The sequence below is a fragment of the Ambystoma mexicanum genome, chromosome 12, assembly GCF_040938575.1.
Source record: "Ambystoma mexicanum isolate Mex_15411 chromosome 12, UKY_AmexF1_1, whole genome shotgun sequence".
In the NCBI taxonomy this organism is placed as follows: Eukaryota; Metazoa; Chordata; class Amphibia; order Caudata; family Ambystomatidae; genus Ambystoma; species Ambystoma mexicanum.
The window spans coordinates 654,696,191-654,723,672 of NC_090936.1; positions in this window are offsets into that span (position 1 = coordinate 654,696,191).

A 27,482-nucleotide genomic window follows, 5' to 3' on the forward strand; every position below is an offset into this window, starting at 1 on the left:
TTCCCCCTCTGCCTCCCTCCAGCCTTTGGTTGTGGGCCCCAAAAGGTAGCTCTTCACCTGCGTCGTTCTCCCGCTGTAGCCCATTCCCAGGGGTGAGGCCTCTTCCGGTTCTCCGACTGGGGAGCGCGATCTTCCTGGAGTCCCTGGATTGCATCCAGTTGCAGGAGGCCAGCTAAAACATCCCTCGGCCTGCCGTTGGAGCCCCTTGCCATTCTGCCGGTTCTATGAATTCGGTCTAGCTTGATTTCTTCCGGGTTTGTATCTCCCAGGAGTTCTACAAAGATCCTCCGGTCCTCCCCCTTTAAGTCCTTATCTGTGACTGTCTCAGGCAGATTTTTTGTGGCCACAATGAGTCGCTCCATGACTTCACTATGCACTATTGTATCCTTGTCCACTTCCTGGAGTCACCTTTCAAAGACATCCGTCCTTTCCCCCAGCTGCCAACCTCCTGTCTTATTTCTGTTAAGGCCAAGTTGAGGTCTGATCTTATTAGTTGAAATTGTTCTTGAAATGCTTTAGTTAGCAATGTTTGGAGGGACATCAGATCGCTGTGGAGGTCCTGCCTTGAAACAGGCTTGACCGCCCCTGTCCCCACAGGCTCTCTATGGTCTACCATGTCGTGGGATGCCTTGTTTGGTCCCCTCGCCTCACTCGGGCCCCATGAGGTGGGGTGGGTGCCCAGCAATTCATCAGAGGCTGATGCCTGTTTTGAGGACTTTGCTTTGGCTTTTGACATTTGCGTTACTCCCCTCAGCTCCAAGCCTCTGGTAGCTTTCTGTAATGGGGGCCCCCTAGGGTCCCCTTTGCTTACAGTAGCTGGCCCCTCCTCCCTGGATGTCTATGCGCAGTGTACTCCCCCACTAGCCTGGGGGGGTCAGTGGCACACTCTGACCAGTCCGTCTCACAGGTGAGGCCTCTTCTCACTGCACTTTGCGCCGCTGTTTGTGGACCTCCCTGAGAGGATCCTCTGGTGGGACAGCCTCCCAGACAGCTCTATGCTTCTCCTATTGGGGCCCCCTCCCTGTCAAGTACGTGCTTCCCCCCCGGGGGAGCCCTGGCCGGGTTCACTCTACTACTGCAGCCCTCCTGCTCACCTCCTGACTGCTTGGGGCTCAGTGGTCTAGTTCCAGGGTCCCAGGCTCTGTCTCACGCTCCCAGAGAGGTGGGGAGTTTCCCTATTCACAGCTGTGTCCACTGGCTTTCTCCTTCCACTGATTGCAGCGTGGTTGTCCTGCACCGGGCTCTCTCCTGCTTGTCCTCTTCTGTGAGGAGGGCATTGCAGTGCACAGCCTCTCTTCAGGTTAGCTCACTCCCGATCTTCAGACTGCCCCTTCCAGCTGCTCCTGAATCCTCACCAGCACGACCTCTCAGCAGGCCTGTAGGCCCTATTTCTCCATGATTGGCTGCTGTATGCTGTCCCGCTTGCTTCTCCCAAGGGGGGAGCACCCCCCCTGGCTGCTCCTCCCTCATATTCTGCGTGGAGGCCACTGTGGGGCACAGCCCAGGCGATCCCCACCTTCTCCTCCCTCGCTTGGGCCTCTGGTGTCCCTCTACTGCTGGGGGGAGCGGAGCCGCCCCACCCCGGGATTCACTTTCTCATTCACTGATGCTGCCCGGTGTCAGAAAGGGCGCAGGGGCACTTCCACAGCCCCTGCCTCAGCCTGCAGTCCCGGGGCGGGGCGTAGACTCCAACACTTGCCGACATGTGCAGGGAAGGCCCTGGTGAGGTACTGCTCTGTGTGGCCGTTCTGGGCATCCTGCCCATTCAGGCTCTTATCTCACTACCGGCTGCAGCCTGCCTCTTGATCCCGGCAGTGACGTGTTCGCGCTCTGTGAGTCACAGCCCCTGTGGCTGCAATTCACTCTGCGTCTCGCTGTGCCGGGCCCTCTTGATAGCCTGCTCCTGCTCCTCCACTCTGCCATGGAGCCTCAGTGCTGGCCCTGGTCGGATCAGGGCCACACTGCCCTCGGTGTCACTCAGGCGAATTCCAGCTCACCCACCACTTTTCAGCCCGTGTGTGGGGAGCCAGTGATCTCCCCTCCACTTCCCACTGCAACAGGCAAGTTTCAACGGCTCTGTGGTGTTGGGAGAGCCTATGATGTGTTGTGGACTTGTGGAGCAGCTGCTGACACATCTACCTAGTGTCGGCGGCCATTTTAGAATCCTGCAGTTAGCAAATTGACTAGGAAACAGCTATCTTCTTAGGTGTGTTTTTTATTATTTTGCCTGAACCTTTGCCTTCAGTGCTTTATCTGCCTGTTCACAGTTACCTGTGTTTGCTTATGCCACATTTACGTGCGATTCACATTTCTGAGATATGTTTTTTGGGATGTTTTCCTGCTCATGATCAGGTGAATTTTTCATCATTTGTAATCTTCCTGAAGATTGGGTACATGCATTGCCCACAGTCCTTCCTTGATGATCTGCCTGTACATGGACAAACCTTAACTCTTAAAGTCAAGTTTAAATAGACCAACACAATTTATCAACCATAAAAACACTTGTCAAAGCCAAATGCATGAGCTACAAATAATTCACATTTAAAAAGAAACACCCAGGCTCTGCCTAACTGCGATCCGCTGCGCAAACTCTAAGACTTCCACGACCCCTCGCCATTGACCGTGCTGGCTAAGGATGATGGAGTTGTAGTCCAAAACATCAGGAGAACCAACGCTTGCAGAGCCCTGCTTCAAGATCACATATACAATGTCCATTCCCCTGTTCTTAGTATTTCAGGTGTTTCCTTCTTAGTTTCAAGCATTGCAATACTACAAAAACAACACAGCAGGTAGATATCAGTTTGCACAAAAGTAATACATCTTGTATTGAGTGCGGACTTTAGTTAATGGGAATAGGTACTATACAGTGTTTTCTTGCTGTTTTACAGAGTGCACAGAGCAGTTGTCATCTTCTAAGCCCCCAGGCCAGCTAGACACGAAGACTGCAAGTGGCAGTGTGCCCCAACATAGCCTGAGGATATATCATTTGGCCAGTCATGAAGGCTGACCAGATTATCTAAATAAAAAACCGGGACGGCCCAAACATAAAAGTAGAATTAGACCCCAACTCCCAATGCCCACTGAAAATTCACCCGCAACCGCACAACTGGTGGGCTCCCGCAGTAAATTTCCATGTCTGTACCTGCTACTGGATACATATAATGTGCAGATTCGGCTGTGAATAAGCATGACAAGAACAACGACTTTTTGTGTGTGTGCTATTACAGGCTTTGGTACATACATGTTTTGCGGCCAGTCACGTGGTGCAATGAGGGAATGCATGTGTACTGTTACTTGAAAGGTTGTGCGCTCGAGCTCATTCCTGGGATGAAAAAGAGTTATTGATATGATCAGTGGTCGAAGTGTACCATGTTCCCTGCTGGACTGCCCCTCTCCCCACAAACCCCATCCCTGCGCCCCCCCCACACCTCCCCACCACACACAATCGAAACACCCAAACAAGCACATGGGAATGTGCAGTGCACTGCACTGAAGTGAAAGCTTCAACTTCTTCCTACACTTATATTTTAAAAGGAAACCATTACAGAACGGTTTCTTTCACTGCTCACACCCACATGATATGTAATTTATAACACACTTAGCACCCAAAGGTTTCTAAGCGTGGACCAGGGATCGAACCTGTGATGGTCCACGTCAGTCTTGCTTCTAAGGCAAGCACGTTGCCCCTGAGGCATACTTGCCAACCCTACAGATTTAGGCAGTAGGCTACTGCTTTTTAAGCAGTCCTACCGCCTACAGATTTGGGTGACAGATCCTACTGCTTTTTACAGGGGCAGGTAATGTATGTGACACTAAGGCAGGCTGCTTGAGACCAGCCCAGGACAAAGCTTGCAACACATTAGTCTGTCTGTGTGGTGGGCAGGTAAGTGATTACTTTGAGTGATGGGCTCAGACCAATCCAGTGACCTGACAGCTACATGACGCTGCCCTGCACTCTGGCCGGGGCAGGCCTTAGGTGAACCACCGGTGAAGGCAAGTGGCAGAGGGTAACACCATCACACAGCATCTGCATATCAGACTGAGGAGGGTTTCAGTCTCCATGTTGTTCAGTTATTCGTCTTGCACTGCAGGAATAAATATGTATTTCCCAGGCTGCTGCTACAGAGCAGTGGCAAACGTTGCCTACCAGCTCTCTGTGATTACCTTCTGTGAAGATAGGTAATTGAATTCGGTGTTAACTTACCATTCAGAATTACACATGTTAAACATTGTGCTGTTTGATGGGTTGTGTATTTTAGAATGCTCCAGTGGTGCCAACAATGTATGTTTTGTATTTTCCTGTCATGTAATTGTTATGCGAAGTATTATTTTGGAAACTTGAAAAATCCTACATCTTTTTGGTCGTAGAAAGTAGGCAAGTAAGCTGAGATATACTCGCGACTTGAGTTAAGTGATAGCGCAAATTTAGGAATACATTATTTATAGGTGTCTGTTATGTAGAAACCCTTCATGGACTCAGCCTGCAATGTTTCAGTGTTCACCCTCCCTTTACCCAAAAACCGGGTCAGGTTTAAATATGAAATACTCTAGAGACAGAAGGCCCAACTCCTGGATGGTCTGGCAAACTGTGGGCGTCTAGTCACCTACAGTCATGTAAATCCTGTCAACGTTGCAGATATTAGAATGCTTTGTTATAGGAGCCCGTTTTTGCAAATGTTTTACATTTCATTTGCAGTTTACCATTCACATTTTGTGAAGTACAACAGGGGCTATTTTGCAAATGAAGGCTGACTCTTTTCTCGGTGCCCTTCCCTTCTTTTATTCTCATGACTCAACTTCCTGTGTTCAGAACACACACCAGTAGCATTTCCCAGTTTTCACGTGGAAACTAGGAAATGTTACTGGTGTGTGTTCTGTACACAGGAAGCTGAGTCATGAGATTGCGGCCAGTCAGGTGACACGATTTTGTCAAGCGACATTGTTCTTTTTGCGTTCTGAGTCATAAATTATGACTAATTAACCGCCAGAAACTCCCCTGTCCTGCCCTTGAGCACGTACACGCCTTGCGCAACCATGGCCGCTGAACCACGCCTCTCACCAATAGACTCATTCAGGAATCAGAGTACTGTTAATTTCGCAACTGCGAATCAGTGAATTATGTGTAATGAACCATATGTGCGACCCATTCACAATGTACCATTTCGCAGTGCCTGAGACATGTTAAATGCCCGCTCTGTACACTCTTTATTTTTATTTTATTGGTCATTTATAACTGACTGTATGAAAGGTAGTGTCCATGAAAGTGTAAGTCTATTTTCATAAACATGGAATGCTTAATTCGGCTTTCATCATTGCATACAACAAATTATCCATGCAAGGCTTTGGCACATACATTGTCCCTTCAGACCAAAAAGGTCTCTTGTAACCACCAATATATATTCAAAAAGCACCTCATAAAAGTTTTTTACACTTAATTACCGACCGTTTATATTGAATTCCTGAGCCGCAGATATAGATATTGCAAGTATTTTCAGATTCACCCTCTCTGTGAAATAGTTATCTAACTCGTTTTTTACTAGTCTAGCAAAAGATATGTCAGTTCCCTTTGGCAGTCATGCAGTCCCTTTTGTTATGTTACTGCGATTTACATTGTGCACCGCTGCCATTTGCATTATCCCCAGTCCAGAGACATCAATTCATGAAAATGCAAGGGGCAGCAGAAGTTACATGAAAAGCCCTTCCTACTTGAAGACACGTCAGAGGAAGGGTCATCACGTGATCTTTGGTCCTAAATACACATGTAATATCCATGCATGAAAACTGGGGTTGGCTGTTGTTTTGCATGTTATTATAACCTTGTGGAATGCAACCTGCCTTGATGATTCCCATGAAAATATTCTCTCTTCTAATGCTTTGTGCGCTATTTCCATCTGAATTTGGAGAGCACCTGTTGGATGCATAGCCATCCACACATTCAAGATTAAATGTTATTTCATTTGAACGTCTCTACAAGTCACTATGTGAGGGTGTGACACAGGCCTTCTTGTAACAACCTGTTCATTTAGGGATTTCCCTAGGCTTTCTTCGGGCTTCCAATGCCATCACTTCCCTTTCCTGGCTGACCTTCTTGATTCCACACCCAAGGCTCGCAATCTTGTGTTCTTCTTTGATATCGATCTACATCTGCAACAATTAATCACTACCAGTGCCTCTTCTACTTGTATTAGCTTCCTCAACATTGAAACATGTGTCATTCAACCACTCTGCAAAAACTCTAATCTCACACTCGCACACAGCAAACATGACAACTCAAGCATAGGCCTTTGCCTTCCGCTCTACTGATTTATCTTTCTAGACAAAGTCCACAACTTTGCTACCCACACTCTCTACAATCTATCCAGATTCTCCGCCACTTCTACTTACAGACAAGATGCTGGTTGGCTCTCCATGCACAACCACTATCTTTTCAAGTTCCTTCTCCTAATGTACAAAGCTATCAATGGTCTTGCTCCGCCGGACCTGTTTGACTGTATCTCAGTTTACTCATCATCTCATTCCCTCCGATCTCCTCTGCACTTATCCTCACTGTCCCATAACCTCACTGTGCCTCCTCTCGCTTCCGCTCTTTCTCCCTACTTGCTCCGCTCCACTGGAACCCACTGCCCATAACTATCAAAGCCAGTCCAGCTGTGGATCTGTTCAAAGCTTGGCCTAAACTTGACTTATTTGCTAAAGAGGGTTCTCCCCCTCCCCTCTACTCCATCCTCCATACCTGACCGCACCACGACTGCCAGTGATGCCTAAAAATGTAACATGGTATATTGAAATAGTACTCCTATTTAGTTTGAAGAACTTGCTCCCTTAGGTTAATTTGACCTTTGTAAATCACCGGTTTTCTTACATATATATTGTTTTCTGTTTGTTTTGTCCCTGGTATATGTCCCACTTTTTTGCACCCTCATAAACTGGCTCACTACTGTTTCGCATCTTGTGCTATTATGACAGGCACCCTTCTTGGCAATGCCTCCATTATATGTAAATGTATTATTATAAGTCATTTCTGATAGAGAGTGACATCCCTGTTCTTCAAATATATACAAATGCAATTAAATACAAACACAAATACAGAAAAAGAGTCTCTTGACTGTGAATGTGTTAGGACATACTGTCTGGATTTCCAAGTTCCATTTGCATTGGTGCTGCTGCAGATCACATCATGGGAAACTAAGTACCATAGAGATGATCAAGGCACTTGCATTGTAACACAATGCATAGCTAGATCCTATTTCATTGGAAATTCTTCCAGGTTTGAGATATGTTTTATTAATATTTCATTACATTAAAATTCGAAAGGTCTTCTGTTGTTATACAATATATCAACTAGGGATGGTAATGTTTAACCAAGGTGTAAATAATTAGTCAAACATTTGGGGATTGCAATAATTGGAATGGTGTATAATCTAATCACAATTTACTGCAAGGGATTTGGAGCAAATATATAAACAATGATACGTGAAAGCAACATTTATGCTCTTTTCCTTGATGTGTTCTCTCACACAATACAAATGCTGGTCTTAAGATCAGTTTAATTTTGACTCTGTGCCTGTTTCGTAGCCCTGTAATCTCATTCATTATGCAATTGAAAGCATAATTTCAGGACACATAAAATCAATGCCATGGTAAAGAAATGTTTCCATCACCATCACTTATTCTGACAGATAATGCCATTCCCCGACTCCCCATCCAAAACCCCAAACATCGAAACTCTGATTATATCAAGAATTAGGTACGCCAACAGCATACATCTAAAGAACAAGGAACAAGTGTCACATGAGGCCTGTTGGACATGCCCTGTATCCTAAAAATAACCAAGGGTCAGCCATCAGAAATATTCCTCGTCCAATAACACCCTCGCTCAAAGCTCATGGAGTCTGTACAAATTATTAAATCAACTCACATTCTTTTTTAGATATATTGTTTTATTTTTATATATGCAATTTAAGTGTAACACAATCAATATGTGAATAACATGTTCATGTAATTACAAACAGGAACAAAGCGCATGCATGCTAATATTGTGACATATCCACTCACACTTTTATTCTACCATCTTATCACACTGTCACTCATTCAACCTCAATCATGCTTGTAAACCTGTCCTAAAAAGTGCTAGTTCTTAATGACAAATAAAGTGCTTACAATTCATCAAACATGAACTGAAACAATATGTGGATTACTAATTCAACCAAATATTGATCAAACATGCAGCCACTGTCTGACTCCACATGTATGGATCCAACATCTGGTCTACTAGCAGAAGTCCTCAAATTCCATTATTATAATGCATTTATTAATGTGTATATGCCTTCCAATGCTAGTTTCAACTTTCTTAATGAATGGAACATTGTTTTTGACAGTCCTTTTCAGGACCCAACATGTGATGCTTCACAACCTCTGCGAAGAATAATCTTGCAGTATTTTCTATTAAGGAATGAAATCACCCAATGCATTACATGTCCAGGAATGGTATACAACCTTAAAACCTTGTGCTGATCTGTATTCTTCTGGATATATAGGAAACATTCACACAGTATGTCCATTTCTGCCAATATGTCTTTATATGTCACACCATATATCTTGGCATGCTTGATTACCTCACTACGAAACTTCAGCGCAACACTCGACAGAAGGGAACACATGGCACAGCCCTATGAGCTCTCCACCATCTACCGGTCAAAAATGAAGCGAATTCAGCTGAATGTATCCAATAAAAGAGTATTAAATACAAACCGAGGAGGACACCAAGATCCAGCGATGATCTACTAATAGAGATCACATTATACAATAGACTGTATAAATGATTAAAGTTACCGCCCATCAAATGGAGGTCCTACACTAAGCAAAGGGGACCTGAGCCCACAGGAGAAATATTTACTTTTTACACCCCAGCGAGTCTAAGAAATGCCACCCCAGCTCCCCCCACTACTTTGCAATTTGCACAACAGGACTCTCTGCCCCAGTTCACCCGCTGTTCGCACACGATCCTAAACCCAGAGCCAGACCGTTTATCACATCAAGTCATTTGTGGGACACAAGCAATTACACTATACCCAAAATCTAATTATCCAACAGCAGTCTTTTGCTCCCTCTACCCACTAACTACTTCTGAGCTCATAGACACTGCAGAGAAACTAACCAAGTCACTCACATATTGCTTTGTAATGCTCCTCCCAAGGAACAGAATTCAAAACAAAACCACATGTCTACAACCATCTTACATACCACAAACCTGGCGCATGCATCCTGGCATCATGGGCACAAGGACATATTCCTCGATGTGCCTCACACCAAACACCTAGAAATTCGCCCACACTCAGGGATCTGGGTGCATCAGTTTTGCACACATCAAAACAAAAACAAAGCTATCTTGCATGTTACCTCTCCACCACTAACTAAACTCACTCTTTACTTTCAGATCCACCAGAGCGCTTTGTGACCATATAAATGGCAGTGGTGTGTGGTATAAGTCCTACTACTGCAACATAGCCCATATTGAGTAGAACTAAGTGCAAACATCTCCATTTAGCACAAAACATGTTGAGACCACTGGAGTGAGGTCCTCATGGGTCAACAGGGAGCAAGACAGTGTGGCACATGCACTGGAGCTGCTGTGCTAGCTTTTTGTGGACAACAGGGAGCAGAAGTCAGATTTGAGCATGAAGTATCTTGTGGTGGAGTGAATCAGGATGAGCTTTCCCTGGTGTTTGTCAGAGGCTCTATGGCGCGCTCATACAGTGGTCTCAGGTCCAAGTTCATGTCTCGTGCATAACGCTACAGGGTCTCTGTTTTCTGGGTGGTGCCTTTTCCACATAGGCGTCAGTATGCCAGGTCTTTAGTGTTTTACACAGGGTAAGATTGTCCTGGATTGTGCAGATTCTTTTGACAGGGAGTTTGGCCACAATATTGGAGTAAGGCTACCTCCTGTCTCTCTCCTGGCATCGCGTGGCTTCCAGCAGTACACCATTGCTGGATCTCAGTGTTCCTCTTAGTTGATATTGCATGATCTTTCCTCAGATGAGTTCAGCTTCACAGCCCTCAAGGGAGTGCTTTGAAAATGGATTCTTAAATGTATAGCAGGAGTGCAAACCTCATAGAAAATGTGGTTATGAGAGCTATCGTATCAGTACAGATGTAACAGTGAATGTGGGTTCACAAAACCTATGAGGTGGCTGGTAATGTGCTTGCACCCTCCACTTGTTGCAGAAATGAAACTGGGTACACAAAAGTGCTCCTTGCCCATGAAAATGACATTGTCATTGTGAATCATTGCAGTACCATAATGTAAATATGAATGCACATTGCTGATTACATACTGACCACTCAAATCCCAACTCAAAAACATTCTAAAGTGACTATTTCCTAATAATAATAATAATAATAATAATAATAATAATAATAATAATAATAATAATAATAATAATAATAATAATAAAATGCCTCCTTTTGGATTCCTCCACTCTCAAGCATTGCAATGTTAGCTGTTGGTCTAGGCTTTGAAAAATAAGAACTTCACATTGTATGAAGGAGGATTTAAGGAAGAACTGGGTGCAAAAGAATAAGTAATTAACTTGTATCGTTTACTTGCCAAATATGTTTTGTTCAAGTAATTCTATTTATTTAGCCTTCATGGATTTTTCCTCCACATTTGACATGGAGAATCCGATCAAAACATTATCGGTTCTTGAAGATTATAACCACATAATCTGGGTGTTATCTTCTACACCTCTCTCACATTAACTTCTCTCATTTCCACTATCTCTGGGTCCTGTCCCTTTCAACTTTTCAATATCCGCAAGGCTCGTCGGTTTCTCACATTTGATGCCTCCAAGCTTCTTATCTAATCCTTAGTCTTCACACTTCTGTTCTACTGCTCTTGTCTTCTTCTTGGTCCCCCTACCCATTAGCTCGCTCCTCTTCATTCAATTTGCCATTCCTCAATTTGTGTTCTGTGTATTCCTTCCCTGCATGACTCTATGACTTTGGCTTTATATTCACTGCAGTGGCTAACCTTTGAAGCTTGTCTACTCTTTAACAACTACCTTCGCTGCTTAGCACCTCCTTATCTTTCTTCTTTCATTTCGTTCTATTCCCCTCCCCACACTCTTCAGTGTCAGTCCTTCTTTCTCGTAGCTGTTCCTTGACCTCCTTCTGCTTCTTCTCTTTTAAGTTCCTTTTCCCTATTCGCCCCATAGCGCGATAATGTTCTCCCTCCTTCAAAGCAGTTTCTATCCTCATTCTCCCTTTTTAACTCTCATCTTAAGGACTGTTTTCATTCTGCTTGATCTGTTCACTTGGCACTCATGCATTTATTGTACCATTATTGATTTCTTTGTAAAGCGCTTAGGCGTTAAGCGCTATATAAATACCTAAATATGACAAATTGAAATACAAATAACATTCCGGCATGGTTTCTTCACGCACTACGTTCACTACATTCCGACACCACCGCCAGTGAAGGGAATGTACAAAGGCATTTTCAGTACGAAGAGGAGTATGCCACGGTTGTGCGTTGGCTCTGCCTCTTTGTTATTTATTGATGCATAGTCTAAAGTTGGATGGTCTGGTTGTTGGCTGCACTCAGGTTCCATCATTAAGTTATGCCAACAACATAGTTTTCATCGGCAGGATCCCTTTAGCTCCACACTAATTGGTTGTTTATAATAACTCACATATGTCAAGTAAAGATCATTCTTGTTGGTGTAATAGTATACCAGAGGACAGGGGGTGTTCGTATCAATAATACCACAGGTCAGAAGAGTATCTGTGGCCCATTTGTACGCTCCCCCGGCAATAATGGAGGACTCAGCCATGGGGCAAATAAACCACCTATAGAAATCCCCTATGTGAGTTATTCCATTGGTCTTCCCATGTCAGGTGGGTTCGCCTGAGACTTCCCCAAAAATGATCTATTACTTTGTTGCATGGTCGCACGATGGCCATTGGGCCCTGACACCTTTATACACCACCCCCAGGCTTGAGCGTCTGGATTGGCAGGAGCAGGTTTCCCCAGGCCTGGCACCCTGTTCTGTTCACAGTGCTTGGTGTACCTTTTCAAGGTAATGGAAAAAAGACTGTGTGTCTCCATTGTTGCCACTGGTATATTCACCTAGCCTGGGAGAGTGCATGTATGTTGCAATCTTCAGTGGACAACACATGTATCAATCTTGTATGCTTTGCTCGGAATAGCTCCTGTTTCCACCATAATTAGAGAGCCATTGTTCGGCTCAGCTGGGTCACGTGGGCGAGGACCAAAAAACAGAGCCTTTCAGTCTGCAGTTATTGAGGATTTTATTCTGTTTTTCGCAGGTGGCTCACTGCCTCAGAAATCAGGAATTTTCCACCCACCTTAGTCCTTGGCTGCGCACAATGTCTCTGTGCTTTGCGCTGCAGAGTCTGCATCTCTTCGTCCATATTTTGTGGCCTATGGCTTCATGAAAATTCACTACAGTCCTTCTATGGTTTCCCTATATGTTCTAATACTTCCTTTTAGAGATTAGTATTGATCAAGCCCTTATAGGTTCCTTATATGTCCCTGTAGCTCCTTTTGGTTAGTTGTGATGAAGCGATTGCAATCTCGGTCCATGTATGCTCAGCTTTCTTGTGTTTCTGCATTTGGCTAGTGGAAAGGAAAAGCTTTTGACAAAATGTGTATGTATCTGTCCTCAATCTACATAACGGTGTAAGCATTAACTTCATGTGTGCATTTGTGTCTGCGTGACTTCGGGTCGGAGTGCAAATTTACTTTGTGACTAACCCTGCTACGTTGTGTTATCCCAAGTGACCCCAGCACGGCTGGATTTTATTATCAGTCACCTTGATCCAATGATGAGACACCTGTCTCTTCAAAGCCGTCAATTGGATAGGGTTTGAACAGTCGCCTTAGAGAATATCTCCTCCCATACGTAGAATACACTGGTGGGCCTGGTGGTTGGCCGAACAGTGAGTTGCATCTCTCGTTTCCCATCCTTCGTGCTGCCATGTGCATAGGGGACATGAGGGCCATTCCAGAGACTCTTTCTTCATTGGGAAATCGAAAATTATGAATGTTGGAAGAAAAATAAAAGCAAGCAACATATTTACACTGAAAGGAGTCCCGATGAACAGAGCAATGTCCTTTATATATTTGGATATGTATTTCTCTGAAAATGTCAGGGGTTTTCACTTAGAAAGAAGCTGTAGACATGGCCCACCTTAATGTTCATATTGTTCAGGTCTTCAAGAACCTCGCCAAACAACTCAGAGATGCCAAATCTTGGCTATCTAATGCTAAATCCAGCCCTTTAGCCCATTATGGTTCCGAAGTGTGGTAATGGGAGAACTCCAAACGCCTTCACTTAGTTCAAGGGATTTTCCTGAAAAACCTCCTATCATTGCCTATTTCCTCACCCAACTGCGCGGTGCACAATTAGCTAAATCAGGACACTGACAGTGATGACATAAGTGGGATCCCTGTTTTACTTTAGATGTCTATTTGGCAAAATCCCTATGACATTCATAGTCAGATTAGCCTTAGTGGTGTGTTATCTCAGGAATGTGCCAGGTTGATTCTGTGGCTTAGACATGTATGGGTCTACAAGCCTTGAATAATATAATAGCTCAATTTGATTTTTAGAGCCAGGGGTGTTCATTAAAAGAGATAAGACGTCCGCCAAGCTATTGCTATATATGTACCTTAGGAATTGAAAGGAATCACTGCAGCTTGATGAACCCTCGAATATGATACACTTTTCCACTTCAATATATGGACAAATAATAAATTACCTAATATGATCATCACCATTGTAACAAAGAAGTGGTCAACACGATTTAGGCGTAGGCACCACCTTAATGAGATCTCTTAAAGGAGTAGGGAATCGACGATTTTTTCCATTTTATCCGGAGGATGAAGAACTGGTTGTATGCTTTTTGTTATTATGTCCACAATACAAAAAGATTTGGAGTAGGACTAGCTCACCCATTTTTTAAAAAAAACAGTAGCTTAAGGCAATTTAGACTCGCCATTTGTCTTAGAACAACTTGGCAATCCTGCAGTTGCATTGGAGGGTCAAGTTTATTTGTTCTTTGCTCTTATGTTGAGGATTCAAAGTTTGAAAGAGCATGAGAGGGAAGTATGGAATTAGCGACCAAGATGCTGTTTCTTTTTTGTATCTATTATATATTTTCTTTAATTATTTTTTATGAAATGATCCGTGATGTGCCTTGTTATTTCTGTCTATGTTAGCTCTGATTTTGTTAGTTATTTTATTATATACTATGTAGGTTTTAGGATTTTAATTATTGTATTCTTGTTTATTGTGTGCTTTTCTATTTATTTAAACAAAATAATCTATTGACTCATTTTAGATGTCAATATTATCCAGTTGTATGCTACTTCATATGCCCCGACATCTATATTTATGTAATTTATTTATTCATGTACAGGGAAGAATAATGCTCTTTGATCACAAAAGAACATACAATAGATAAAATATACATGATTTTATGGGAAGCAGTAAGCTGCTTACAATGGGGTGAGACATTCTCACCAGGTTGTGGTTGGGAGTAAATGGAACAGTGAGCGGGGACAATACATGGGTGGACGTACATACCTTAAAGACAATGGGCCTCATTACGACCCTGGCGCTAAGGGGTCTGCGCCAGCGTTAGCTGCGCGGACCCCTTACCGCCAACTACGAGTTCCTGGAGCGCCATGGTCATTTTTCCGCCCGCTTTTTGCGGGCGGAAAAATCCATGGCGCTCTGGGACCTTGGTGTTAATTACGCCACCGTATTTTACGGTGGCGTAATTAACTCCTTCCCCACTCCCATTGAGCCCTATGGGGCCGAAATGGGAATGGGGAAGGGTAAATGGGTCAATGGGGACTTACCGCCCCGCCGACCTCGGAATGGGGCGGTAAGTCCGCCATCCGCCATGGCGTAAAGGGACTTTGCGCCATGGCCGGAAAGTCCGTCGATGGCGGAAAAAATCCGCCAGGGTCGTAATGAGGGCCAATGAACATTAATTAGACATTTTTAAGTGCAGGTAGGTGGTACGGCAGCTATGTTAGGGATGTGACAATGATGGAAGACGTGTTAAAGTGGAGGCAGATAAAGTGAGTAACAGAGGCAGGTTAGAGGTGAGAATAATTTTTTAGTGCAAAGGCAGGTGAGAGGTAAGTTAAGAGGATAAATTGGAGGCAAAGATGTAGGCTTTTAATTTGGCGTTGAACAAATTGGGGTGGACTGTTTTTGCAGATGTCCGGGGAAGAGAATTCCACGGAAGTGGAGCAAGTAGGGAGAAAGAGTGAGACAAAGCACAGGAAGGGAAAAGTGCCACAAGGGAAGTCGAGGCATCGTAGCAGAGGTTGCGAGTAGGCCTGTACATTTGGATAGAGGAGGATAGATACTGTTATGCCTCATCATGGATAGATATGTGAACTAGAAGAAGACATTATAATCTGGCCTTGTTTTGCACTGTCAGCCATCCAGCCTGGTGACGATAAGAGGAAGTAAGTGTGAAGTAAGGGAGTTCAAAGAGAAACCTGGTAGCAAAGTTAATGATCTTATCAAGAGGGCAAAAAGCTAGTTGAGGAAACTAAAGAAGATGCTGGCACAGTGGTCCAGTTTCGAAAAAAAGACAAGAGCAGTTAAGATATACTTTGTGATGTTGAAATGAAGCAGGTGCTTGATTTTCCTAATATTTAGGAGGTCGATGTGAGCCACCGTTACAACTATGTAGATGAAAGTAGGGAAGGTATGAGAAGAGTCCAAGATGATGCCAAGGTTTCTAGCTGAGGAGGAGTGGAGGAGAGCATCAGGTGGGAACTGATGGGCAGAGGGGGAGATGTGAGAGAGTATTTTGAAGGAAAGAAGAGCACCTCTGTTTCTGAAGAGTTTAAAATCAGAGAGTGCAAAGCCATCCAATATTAAATGGCAGAGAGACAGTTTGACATTTTGATAGAGAGATCAGAGGAGAGTTCCGGAAAAGCAAAGAAGATTTGGGTGTCGCATGTGAAGAGTTAGTTCGAGAACCCAAAGGAGGAGGTTAGTTCCCCAAGAGCAGAGGTGTAGAGTGAAAAGAGAAGAGGACCCAAGACAGAATCTTGTGGAACACTAGCAGTTAAAGGAGTGAGTTGAGAGGTGTTGTTCAAGGAAACAGAGAATTAGCAAGGTGCTAGCTAGGGTGCAATCCAGTTAAGGGCTCAATCGTTAATCCTGAGATGAGAACGTATTATGGAGATAACAGTGATTGACAGTGTCAAAGGCAGCAGGCAGGTCAAGGAGAATTAGGATAGAGGATAGTTTGGAGTACCTAGAAGAGGTGATGAAGCTGGAGACATTAATGAGAACAGTTTCCGTGGAGTGACATTAGTGGAATCCTCCTTATAGGGGGTGGCAAAGGTTGTGAATGTCTAGGAAATTGGTAAAACGGTTCAACACAACCCTTTCCAGCACTTTAAAGTTGTGCGGAAGGGAAGAGACAGGATGAAGGTTCACTGACAGGTTTGGGTCAGCCCCTTGCTTTTTTGGGTGAGGGATGATCGTGGCTGTTTTGAAAATAGAGGGAAAGCAAGCAGATTCGAAGGACAGGTTGAAGAGTTCAGGGGCAATAGGCTTCACTTGCTGAGGAGCAAGCGGGTTTGCTGGGGCACAACAGGCGTTAGCCTTCATCAGTAGAGATAGGACTTCTTCAGTATTCGTGTGACTAAAGTAGGAGATAGTGGCAGAGGATGATTGTAGAGTAGGCAGCATATAGAATGTAGGAGAAGGGAGTGTGAGGAAGGTCAGGAGAGAGTCTCTAATTTTGGAAATGTTTGCAGCCAATTATACAGCTTGGTAAGTAGCTGTGAGAGTGGAGTTGATAGTCATAGGTTTATGAGGAGAGAGGAGTCTGTTTAGAGTGCCCTTTAGCTGGCAAGAGTGTTTGGAGTGACAGTCGATGAGGGTGATGTAGAATTCCCTTTTCTCTCTACCAGGAGAGCGCTTGAGAAGATTTCTGAGAGGTGGTTGTAGAGGGAAAGTTAAAGTTACCTTGGAGAATGAGGAGATGTTTAGTGGAAAGAGAATCAAGGACCTGCCCAAGTTCATCAAAGATGGTCCAGTGGGGCCAGCAGGGTGATAGATCGAGATGATGCAAGCCGAGAGAGTCGGAGCAATAGTAGTGATGGTGAATGCAAAAGGGGTAGGAGAGGACATGGCATTGGAGAATTATTGCGAGGCAATGAGGGGGGGTGGGCGAGAGTAGGTGTCTCCTCCACCTCTGCAAATTAGATGAGGAGAGTGAATGAAGCATTATTAGGAGTTGTGCAGTGCTGCCATGGGAGCAGTGTCATAAGTACAAATCCAGGTTTCGGCGATAGCAAGGAGATCTAGTGAAGGAGAGCTTGCATGAAAGTAGTCTGTGGTAAAGGACGTTTGTTGCATACAGACTGAGCATTCCAGATTGCAGTGTTGAGTTAATACCATAGGGAAGAGTAGAGAAGTTGAGTCTCAGAGAAAGAGAGGTGAGGTGTATAGGTGTTAGAGGAGTCTTAGTTCACTCATCAGCGTTCGGCCCTCTGTAGGAATAATGCTTGTAAAAAGGTGACATTTATTGCAATTTACTTATTTTCATAAGGAGCATTTGCTATAGACTTAACATTGGCTATGTTAAAGAATGCAAAGCACTGAAAATTGATACCCAATACTCTGTTGGTGCTATTGGAAAGCTGAGTCCGACTATCCCTAATTAGGAGTTTACCTCGTACTATAAAAAAAAGGTTGCACTACTCCAGCACAGCCATTCCAAAGATGACAGGAAGATCTGATCTCATCAGAATCACCAAGGCTGGCTCACCACATGTGTGGGGCTCCATATCTGACAAGAACGAGGTAAAAGGTGGTTGCATGAAGGAACACAACTCTACCAAAGCCAAAACCCAACGTTTTGAAGAGAAGCTTAAAGACAGAAAACTGTCCAAAACACAAGAAAAAGAGGAGTTAGACCCCAGCTGACAAAAGTGATTGCCTGCAGGCTGATGCTGATTCCAGCTCTGCCCATGCAGAAACTGGTGATGGTCCTCAACCATATTCAGCAGTAGAAGAACTTCAAAAGAGCTGAACGTGCAGGGGAAGGTGGGAACTGAGCTAAAGGGTTCCACTTGGTTAATATCCCCACAAATAAGTCACCATACAAGAATGGCTCTGTTTTTTTGCGGCAATATTAACCCATGGACACCCCCGCAGCCCCCATTGTTTTTTAAAGGCTCTCATTTACCCGATAAATTATCCCCATAAATAATGTTGCCTATGTCGTTTCCCTGCGACCATATATGTATGGCAACATTATTTATGGGGATAATATTACCTGATACCAACTAAAGGCACACAGCTTTGAGATTGGAATTTGTAACAGTGAGAAAAAAGACTTTACATGAATCCTCTTCATGGTGGATGATATCTACAGGAAAGACCCGAAAAACTAAACTCACAGACTAAAAAGCTGAAACGATAGCTAAAAGGCTGCAAAATGCATATGCAAGTGCAGAAAAACATCAAAGCAATGGTGAAAGTGGCAAGGAGCTGACCCACACACCAGGCTACAATTCCGACCTATGAAGTTACGCTCAGCGTACTTGTACCATAGAGCGTGCAAGGAGCGAAGCAATGAAACTGACTGTGTGGGGCGAGAACCAGTGGTTGATGTACTCCCACAAGAGGAGAGAACATGAATTTGAAATGGATCAAAAGTGCCCAGAGAACTCAATGGATGGCACCTGTGGTCCCATATTTTGTGACCTGAGACCTGAATGGATGGCACCTGTGGTCCCATATTGTCGCCACCGATGGAGAGGGAAACACAAAAGACACACAAGCAAAAGTGTGGCAAGTTGTTTTGTGCACTATTCCTACACCAAACCCACAGCCTAAGACTATCATGTGTTTCGCCATTTGACCTCAATCTCATTTGCATGACCCTGGCTCATTTCAGATTTATTGTGTCGCAGACTGCATTGGGGATGTAGTTGTACCTGTCATGTTTTCATAAAATGCATGCTTTCGAACCTACCCCAAGCTAGAGCCATCACACCACTTGAATTGGAGAAGGTTCACCCCTGAAAGAACAGACGGGCCTGTAGTAGTACACCGCCACTAGGACCAATACGGGAGTGCCTTGGTCCTCTGATTCATCTTAATTGCCTTTGAATCACCTTTGATTGCGAAGGGATTGAGAACTTCCTCCTAGCCCAGCCCGCTGGCGGGAAGGAGCCCTGGATCAGAGCCATGACTCTTTAGGCCCTGCTCACTTTCCGGTTCTCTGGGATTACGATGACTGTTCCTAGGAGTAGCAGACGCGATGCACACTAGAGGGAGCCCGAGAACATATGCTGTTGGCACTGAGAAACGTTTTTCGCCTTTCGTTGCCAGTTTGCGACAAGTTCATGTGTTCTGTGCTTGTTTTGGGAAGTTCCTTAAATTGTGATTCCCTTTTGAAAAACTCTCTGTCGAATGCTTTTTGATTGTTTGTTGTTTCAATCCATTTCTCTTACATTTCCTCCTTCGATCCCAAAAAGAAAACCAAGAGCACAAAATGTATGCCATGCGGCCCTGCCTTCAGAAGAGGCTAATTATAGCAAGGTGACATATCTCAAGCAGCGTCTCCTGGGTCCAGTTGCTAACATACACTTTATTTGGCAAACAGGTATCTGCCATAATATAAATAGGCACCCCTTTTATGCATCATCACAGAGGAGAAATATGGTCAAATTTGATAATGGCTTCCAAACTAAAAGGCTTTGTTGTTCCTTGCATACTGCAATATAAGTGTTCTTTCCATGTACCTGCCAATGTATTTTAGACATACAATTTTATCGACATGTAAATTCTTTTCATTAAACATAGATGATAAAACAAGTTGAATGGCCTTCTAATAAAATTCCCTTTTGTAAAAAACATTTTTTAATGATAAGTCAGGCCATTTATGATTCCATCTAATACTGCCTAATATACATAAACATATGTACTACTACTAATCTTTTCAAGCAGCACCACAAAATAAAAATGACCACCTTGAAACTGACAAAAGAAGTTGTTTGATGAACAGAAAATGAACAGGCATTGTTTTCATTAAGCAGTGACCCAAAATAGGAGGCTAAGTAGTGACATGTATAAAAGCATTGGAAAGGACACTTATGCCAATCATCTACACAGAAGCAATGAAATACAGATTTAATCATTTTCAGAGATGTTAGAGGACCCAACCAGGTAAACGTAGCCCTCTTTTGCAGAACATTAATACGATAAGGAAGTGAGGTACAAGAACGTTAACTCAGCCACCCAGGTTCCTTCAATAGCTTGCATTTGCATAATCTAAATGACAGCATCTCAGGGCCAATGGCAGATGCAGCTCTTGTTCTGTTGTGGCTTGGCCCACCGATATCTGCATTTTATGAGGGTGAGTTATTCCCCCACAAATTACATCCTCTCCCCATACTGCAGCGTTAGTTTTGGCTCATAGCTAGCACTTAGTTTTAGCACTAATACCTCACCAGATGAGCCAAAATAAAAAAGTATGGACGTTCTGTTGTGCCAGGAACTTTTTTTGGTAGGATACAGCACACCAGGTGCACTGATGGAGGGGCAGCAGGAGAGAGATCATGAAGAGACAGATCTGGGATAAGAGTAAAAGTAACACGAGGAGGCGGATGTGGTGCAGCAGGTGGAACGCAAGGTGTATGTGGTGCCGGAAGTGAAACATTAGGATGAGGAGGTGGGACGAACAGGAGGAGGATTACAGGCAGCGGATGAAACATGAGGATGAAATAGACCACAAGAGGCAGAACGTGAAGAGATGAATGAGGAGTCAGGGTAAAGAGGGGCATCATAAAGTGGGACGCAGTGCACCTGAAGGGCAGGTGGAGGATTGCAAGGATGCAGACATGAGTCAAGGGGAAGAGAGGCAGGAGGATGCAGACATGAGTCAAGAGGAAGAGAGGCAGGAGGAGGGAGAGTGGCAGACAGAGTGTGAAGGACTCTGTATACAGATGGCAGAGTAGCTTGGTCTTCCCTCCAATCTTTGTACCTATGGCATTGCCTTCCTGCTCCTTGACATCAGTGGTTTACAAAAGTATGGGTTGTGGTGTGGGCTCAGACGGGTCATAATCCATATGCACCTCATGGCCATCATTATTATTCTAAAACATACCGGATGCAGGTGGCGCTAGACTCCATGAACATCCATCATTCATCTGTCTCGTTATGCTATTCTAGACAGTGTGTTGGTTCTCCTGGCTCATCAGTGGATGCAATCGGTTCCTCTTCCTCTTCCCCTTCTGCCCCAGTGGACTGAACCTCCTCTTCAGACTGCAATACCCACACATGTACTATTGCAAGTAAGGTTCTTCTGAATGCAACATTGACAGTTCAATTAACTGCACACAACTTTGGAATCCCTCTGGCCACACGCCTCTCCCTGTCACTAGCACATTTAGTTAATCAGAATATGCTGGCACACAAAATGTTTATTTCTCCTCCCACACGTACATTCTTTTAAATGTGTGTATCTCACACAATGATAACTGGGAAGCTCTCATCCCTCGTTTGATTAGCCACTAGATGAGGGCAATGGTGACATGTGTGTTGCATGCTGAATTATGTTGCATGCTGAATTACAGTTGCTGAGTGTTATCTCTTTCGTTCAAACAATTCTACAATCTTTTCTTTGTAAATAGTACTTTGTCTCATCACAAATTTGCATCTCATTTTTTTGTCCTGTCCATCACATAAGTTTCTAACGGCAAAGCACTGAATAAAATATCATGCCTCAATATAATAATGTTCTTTGAAACTAGCATTGTGTGTCATCCATCACAAAACGTTGGCACCTTCAGTTCTAGACACTGAACATGATCTTCTCCTTCAAAAACTATTCTATGATGTTCTCTTCACAGCCTGTATTTTGTCTCATTGCAAAACGTTGGCACCCTCAGTTAAAACCACTGAATGTGATCTGCTTCCAAATAATTATATGATTCCCTCTTCAGAACCTGTATCTTGTCTTGTCTGTCAGAAATATTTGCATACTCTGCCACAGCCACTGGTTGTTATCACCAGCCTCCAAATAATCCTTTGATATTCTCTTTGCACCTAGCATTTGGTCTCATTCATCACAAAGCAATGGCACCTTAGGTTGTGGTAGTAGGTAGTGTCCCTCTAGCCTCCCTGCCATAAACCATGACTTCAGTGAAAAGGTTGGGATCAAGTCAATCCAAGAATTCCAAGTGACAATAAAGGATGACAGACGGGAAGAGCAGATCTACGCAGGATATTTCTTGTGTGATTTAATTCTTGGAAACCAAGTCTCCGCCTGGCGAAAAACAAAAACTACCCCAAAGTGCCATCTGGCCCCTGTCTCTGTGAATTTACACTAAACCTGGAAAATGTAATGTTTTTCATACCATGTGAAGCCAATTTGACTTAAAGAATAATCTAACCAATGGTCTATATTTCTCAATAACTAAAGTGCATCTAGTCTATGACGGAGGCGCGAACATCCCTTTCCTGACCGCAGGTTCCTACCGTTTTTCTCCCTTTCTGACCATCCCTTCATGGGAGGCGCATACAGCTTTTTTTCCCCTACCTCAGCCACTAACCCCTGCAGCTCTTCTCAACAACCTCCTAAACAAAAACAAGTGTTAATTGTATTTTGAAGGAACATGCACCCTAACATGTAGTTAGGATTTTGACAGCCACCCCTTCTCAACATCACGTCTAAAGCTTGTATCCGTCATCGTTATCGGACAGACCGAGTGAGTTACAGTTCCATCCACCGGTGACAGCCTCCTGCGTTACCTACTGAGGAGGGAATCTTTTTTAAACCACTGATTCAACCCTGCCTATTGGATGGTCCATTGATGCTTTGTGCATGAAGGCTGAATATGAACTGTGTTTTCGCACGGAACCTACAGCCTAACAGGTGCACATGTTTATTTAGCTGTGAGGAGGGGCGCACTGGTGCCGTGCATTGTGCTTGCACTGAACAGAGGGTGGCAGAGAACTATCATTAGAGTGTGGCCTGGTGTGTTGCTCTGAAGTTTCATGCTATTACGGTTCTTAAAACAGGAGCCAGGAACATAGTTCTTTGAAGTGTGGTCCAAGGTGCCAAAGTGTCAAGCATTTCTGTCTCCTGAAGACAGTAGTGCCAGAACTCAGACTTACGTCTTGAGAGCAGTGTCTTGTCATCTGGCAGTTTCAACTTTCCCCCCAGTTCAACACTGCCCAAACTTGGTAGGAAGTTGTTGCGCATTGAATACGCCAGCACACGCATGCGCGAGCAGGATCGAGGCTCGCGCATGCGTGGTGATGAATAAAGGCGGTCCCCGGGCAGTTCGCGCCGGGGACCGGAGCAGTCACACGTCTCCGGCCTGCCTTCTTGTGTGAGTGCGTGTGTGTCAGTGCCGCTGTCAGCATGGGGCCCTTGACAGCCCCCACACCCATAACAATGGCGACGAGGGCAGCTACGGAGCTGTTCTCCGCTCCGATGGCGTCGGAGGAACAGAACATTGCTCCGTGTTAGCACGGACCCGCACGCACGGCCGGCGGCCATTTTTTTTTGTCTCTCACACGCAGATTGCAGTGGTTGCGGCCCGTGAGGGTGCTCGTGCGCCATCTGCTATCTGTAAAGCTTTAAACCAATTTTTGGAACCCCCACAGCCCAGCTGCTGCAGGGCTGTGGCACAGAAGAAGGAGAACGAAGGAAAGAGGATACTTAGAGGGCCTTCTGTCTCAAGTGGACTCATCTGCCCTGACCACCTCGATGCCCGCTAAGCACAGCTTCCCATGAGTACCATACACAACGATGGGTGAGGAAGAGGAGCATGAGGGTGCTGTTGCCCCAGTTCCACGCAGGATGCACAGTACTCTAGCCCCCATGCCCAAATTTGATACCACAGGCCCCCCATCCAAGTTGGGCCCAAAGTGGCTCTTATGGGTCAAGAAACTAGAAATGTTCTTCAGAGCCTCGGGGGAAACGGATGATGAGGCGAAGATAGCCATCATGGTGTACTCTGCGGGGACAGAGGTCCACCGAATATATGACTCTCTCAACATCCCAGTTGTCACGTATGACGCAGTGAAACAAGCACTCCGGGACCATTTTCTTCCCATGGCAAACGTAGACTTTGACAGGTTTGTCATGTGCGCCGAAAAACAACTGGAAGAAGAATCGCTGGACCAGTTCTGTGCACGGCTAAGGCACCTGGCAAGCTCCTGCAGGTGAGTGAATGAGGAAGAAATGGTTCGCAACCAGCTGCTGCAAGGATGTAGCTCAGGGAAACTGAGGAGACAAGTCCTGAGAGAACCTGGACTGACTCTGCAGCAGATTTTGGACACAGGGAGAGCTTACGAACTGGCAGAGGCCAGGGGGGCAAAGATGGACGCAGCCACACACTCCAGAAAGGAGGAAGAGGCATTTGCGGTTGGATGCTCTGCTCCAGGGAGGGCGAGATGGACACCAAGGAGAGGAGACGCCCCCACAGCACCAGGTACTGCTCCGTCGTGCCCCTACTGCGGGTATGACCTGCCGCATGTTGGTGAGTGCCCTGCCAAATCAAGGGTCTGTCGCCGGTGTGGCACACCGGGACACTATGCAAGGGTGTGCAGGGCAACGGCACCAGTAGCAGCCTCGAGAGGACCAGAGAGAGTTGGCAGAAGCGACGCCCGGAGAGTAAGGGGTGTATCAGCTGTCGAACAGGGCATGCAAGATCTCAACATCGAAGAGGAAGAGGAAGAAGAAAAAGAGGTCTTCTTCATTTCTAGCATTGCCAAGGGCCCTGGGAAAAGTCGACAACCTACATGTACAGTTAACATCGGAGAAGTGCCCACTCCGGTCCTCATAGACATTGGGGCGTCAGTCTGCGTGTTGGCAACGGAACACTACAATGCACTCCCAGGCCCGCCAGGATTGACAGAGTCCACAGCACGGATATACGCATTCGGAGGGGACGCACCCCTTCCCATCCAAGTGGTGTTTGTGGCTCCAGTAACTCATGGACAGAACAAAATAAAGGCGAGGTTCTTTGTCACAAGCGTAAACCCACATTCCCTCTGAGCTGTGCTGCATCAGAGGCACTGAACATTGTGCACTTCACTTTTGCGGTGTATCACGCTGATCTGGACCGCCTGTTACAACGTTTTGAGATGATCTTCAAAGGTATCGGAAAACTAAAGGCCGACCCCATACGGTTGCACATTGATGGGTCAGTGAGACCGACAGTGCTCAAATATCGCCGCATCCCATTCCATCTGAGAGCACAGGTGGAAAAAGAAGTACAGTCACTGGTGGACCTAGACATCATTGAAAGGGTGGAAGGGCCCACCCCCTGGGTCTCTCCAATTGTGGTGGCCCCAAAGCCTAAACAGCCGGGTGCAGTACGCATCTGTGTAGATAAGAGGTTGCCCAACGTAGCAATTAAGAGAGAACGTCACCTCACGCCCACCCTAGATGACATTGTTGGTGAACTCCAGGGAGCGAAAGTCTTCTCGAAGCTGGACTTGAGATCAGGCTACCACCAATAAGAACTCCACCCCGAGTCTAGATACATTACCACCTTTACGACTCACGAGGGGTTATACCAGTACAAAAGGCTCAGTTTTGAGGTCTCGTCCGCAGCGGAGGTCTTCCAGAATGCCATCAGGGGGGCCCTGTCAGGACTCAAGGGGGTCATCAACATGTCGGACGATATCTTAGTCTTCGCCAGATCAGAAGCGGAACATCTAAAACGCCTAGAAAACACCCTTGAGAGACTACGCGGCCTCGGTCTGACTCTGCACAAAGAAAAGTGCGAGTTCTTGAAGGACAGGCTCAAATTTTTTGGATTCATATTCCATGCTGGGGGCATCTCCCCGGATCCGGAAAAGGTGAAAGATATCCGAGAAGCATCCCCGCCAGCGTCCCCAGCAGAAATAAGAAGCTTCCTGGGGATGGTCAATTATTGTGGATGTTTTATTCGAGACCTGGCGGGAGACAAAAGGACTGAATGTGTAATTGTCATTAATCAAATCAAGTATTCTTACCTAAAGAAGAACATAGCCATTAATAGGATGTTTTTTTTTCTCCTGGAAACAGGAAGTGGGGCAGATAATTAAAGAGTATGTTTGTACTCTGTTGACATTAGCTTTTATATGCAACTTTGGGAGAACGCTGATGAATTGATCCGACAGCATCTTATTATTCATAAAAAGAGTAGAATAATACAGGAGCAACTGTGAATGTACAGGTAGCCATCCCTTGAAGAAACCATCATAGCTAAAAAGTGAGAACACATGACCTTTAGCACCAAAGCTATGAAACTAAAGAAGAGTATCGACCATTGAGGTAGAAAAGGTTATTCTGGGACTTAAACCATCCAACTGTAAAGGGGACCAATGCCCTGCCCAACTGATTAAGGATGCTGCGAGAGAACTATCGCCATTCATAACTAAACTCATCAACTCATCCTTTACCACAGGCACTGTACCGAATAACTTAAAAGAGTCCTGGGTACTGCCACTTTTAAAGAAGCAAACCCTCGACCTGGCCATTCCCACTCACTTCAGGCCTATCACGACCGTGCCCTTTCTCTTAAAAATTCTCGACAAAGTGGCATACATGCAAATACAAAACTTCCTTGAAACCAACCACCTACTCGGAACCCGCCAATCCGGATTCCGTCCAAAACACGGGACTGAGACAGCCCTAATCGATCTTAAGGCCCAAATAGACCAATGCAGAGACAACGGCCAAGCAGCCCTACTCCTCCTGCTAGACCTCTCAGCTGCATTTAATTTAGTTGACCATACAGTCCTATGCAGCCACCTTAACTCTGCAGCCCACTTCTCTAAGGAGGCCATAATATGGATCAAATCCTTCTTGAGTAATCGAACTATGAGAGTCTTCTCTCCATCAGCCTCGTTAGACCCGATTCCCATAACCTGTGGTGTACCTCAAGGATCTTGTGTGTCACCTACCCTTTACAATGCATTCACAAAGCCACTCTTCGACGAAATGGATCATCTGAGTATCGCCTACACCAACTACGCAGACGATACCCAGATCCTCCTTCCGCTTTCAGGAGACTACGTCGAGGATCTAGCCCTAGTGAACAAAATCTACAGCATCGTTTAGGCATGGATGGCCACACACGGCTTATGCCTGAACGATGACAAAACTGAGCTTATTATCCTAGGCACCCCAACATACATATCCAAACACAGCCCGGATTATGCCAATTTCATTATCGATGGGAATAACATAAAAGTAGCAAAGGAATTGAAGACCCTAGGCTTTTACCTAGATGCCACCTTGAACTTTGCTAAACAAGTTAACTCTCTAGCCTCAACTACTGCATACACATGCAAACTTATCAGAGCCAGCAAACAATTCCTCTCTACAGAACGCTGCATCACGCTCGCCAGAGCCCTTGTACTTTCCAAATTGGATTATTGTAATGGACTATACATTGGGGC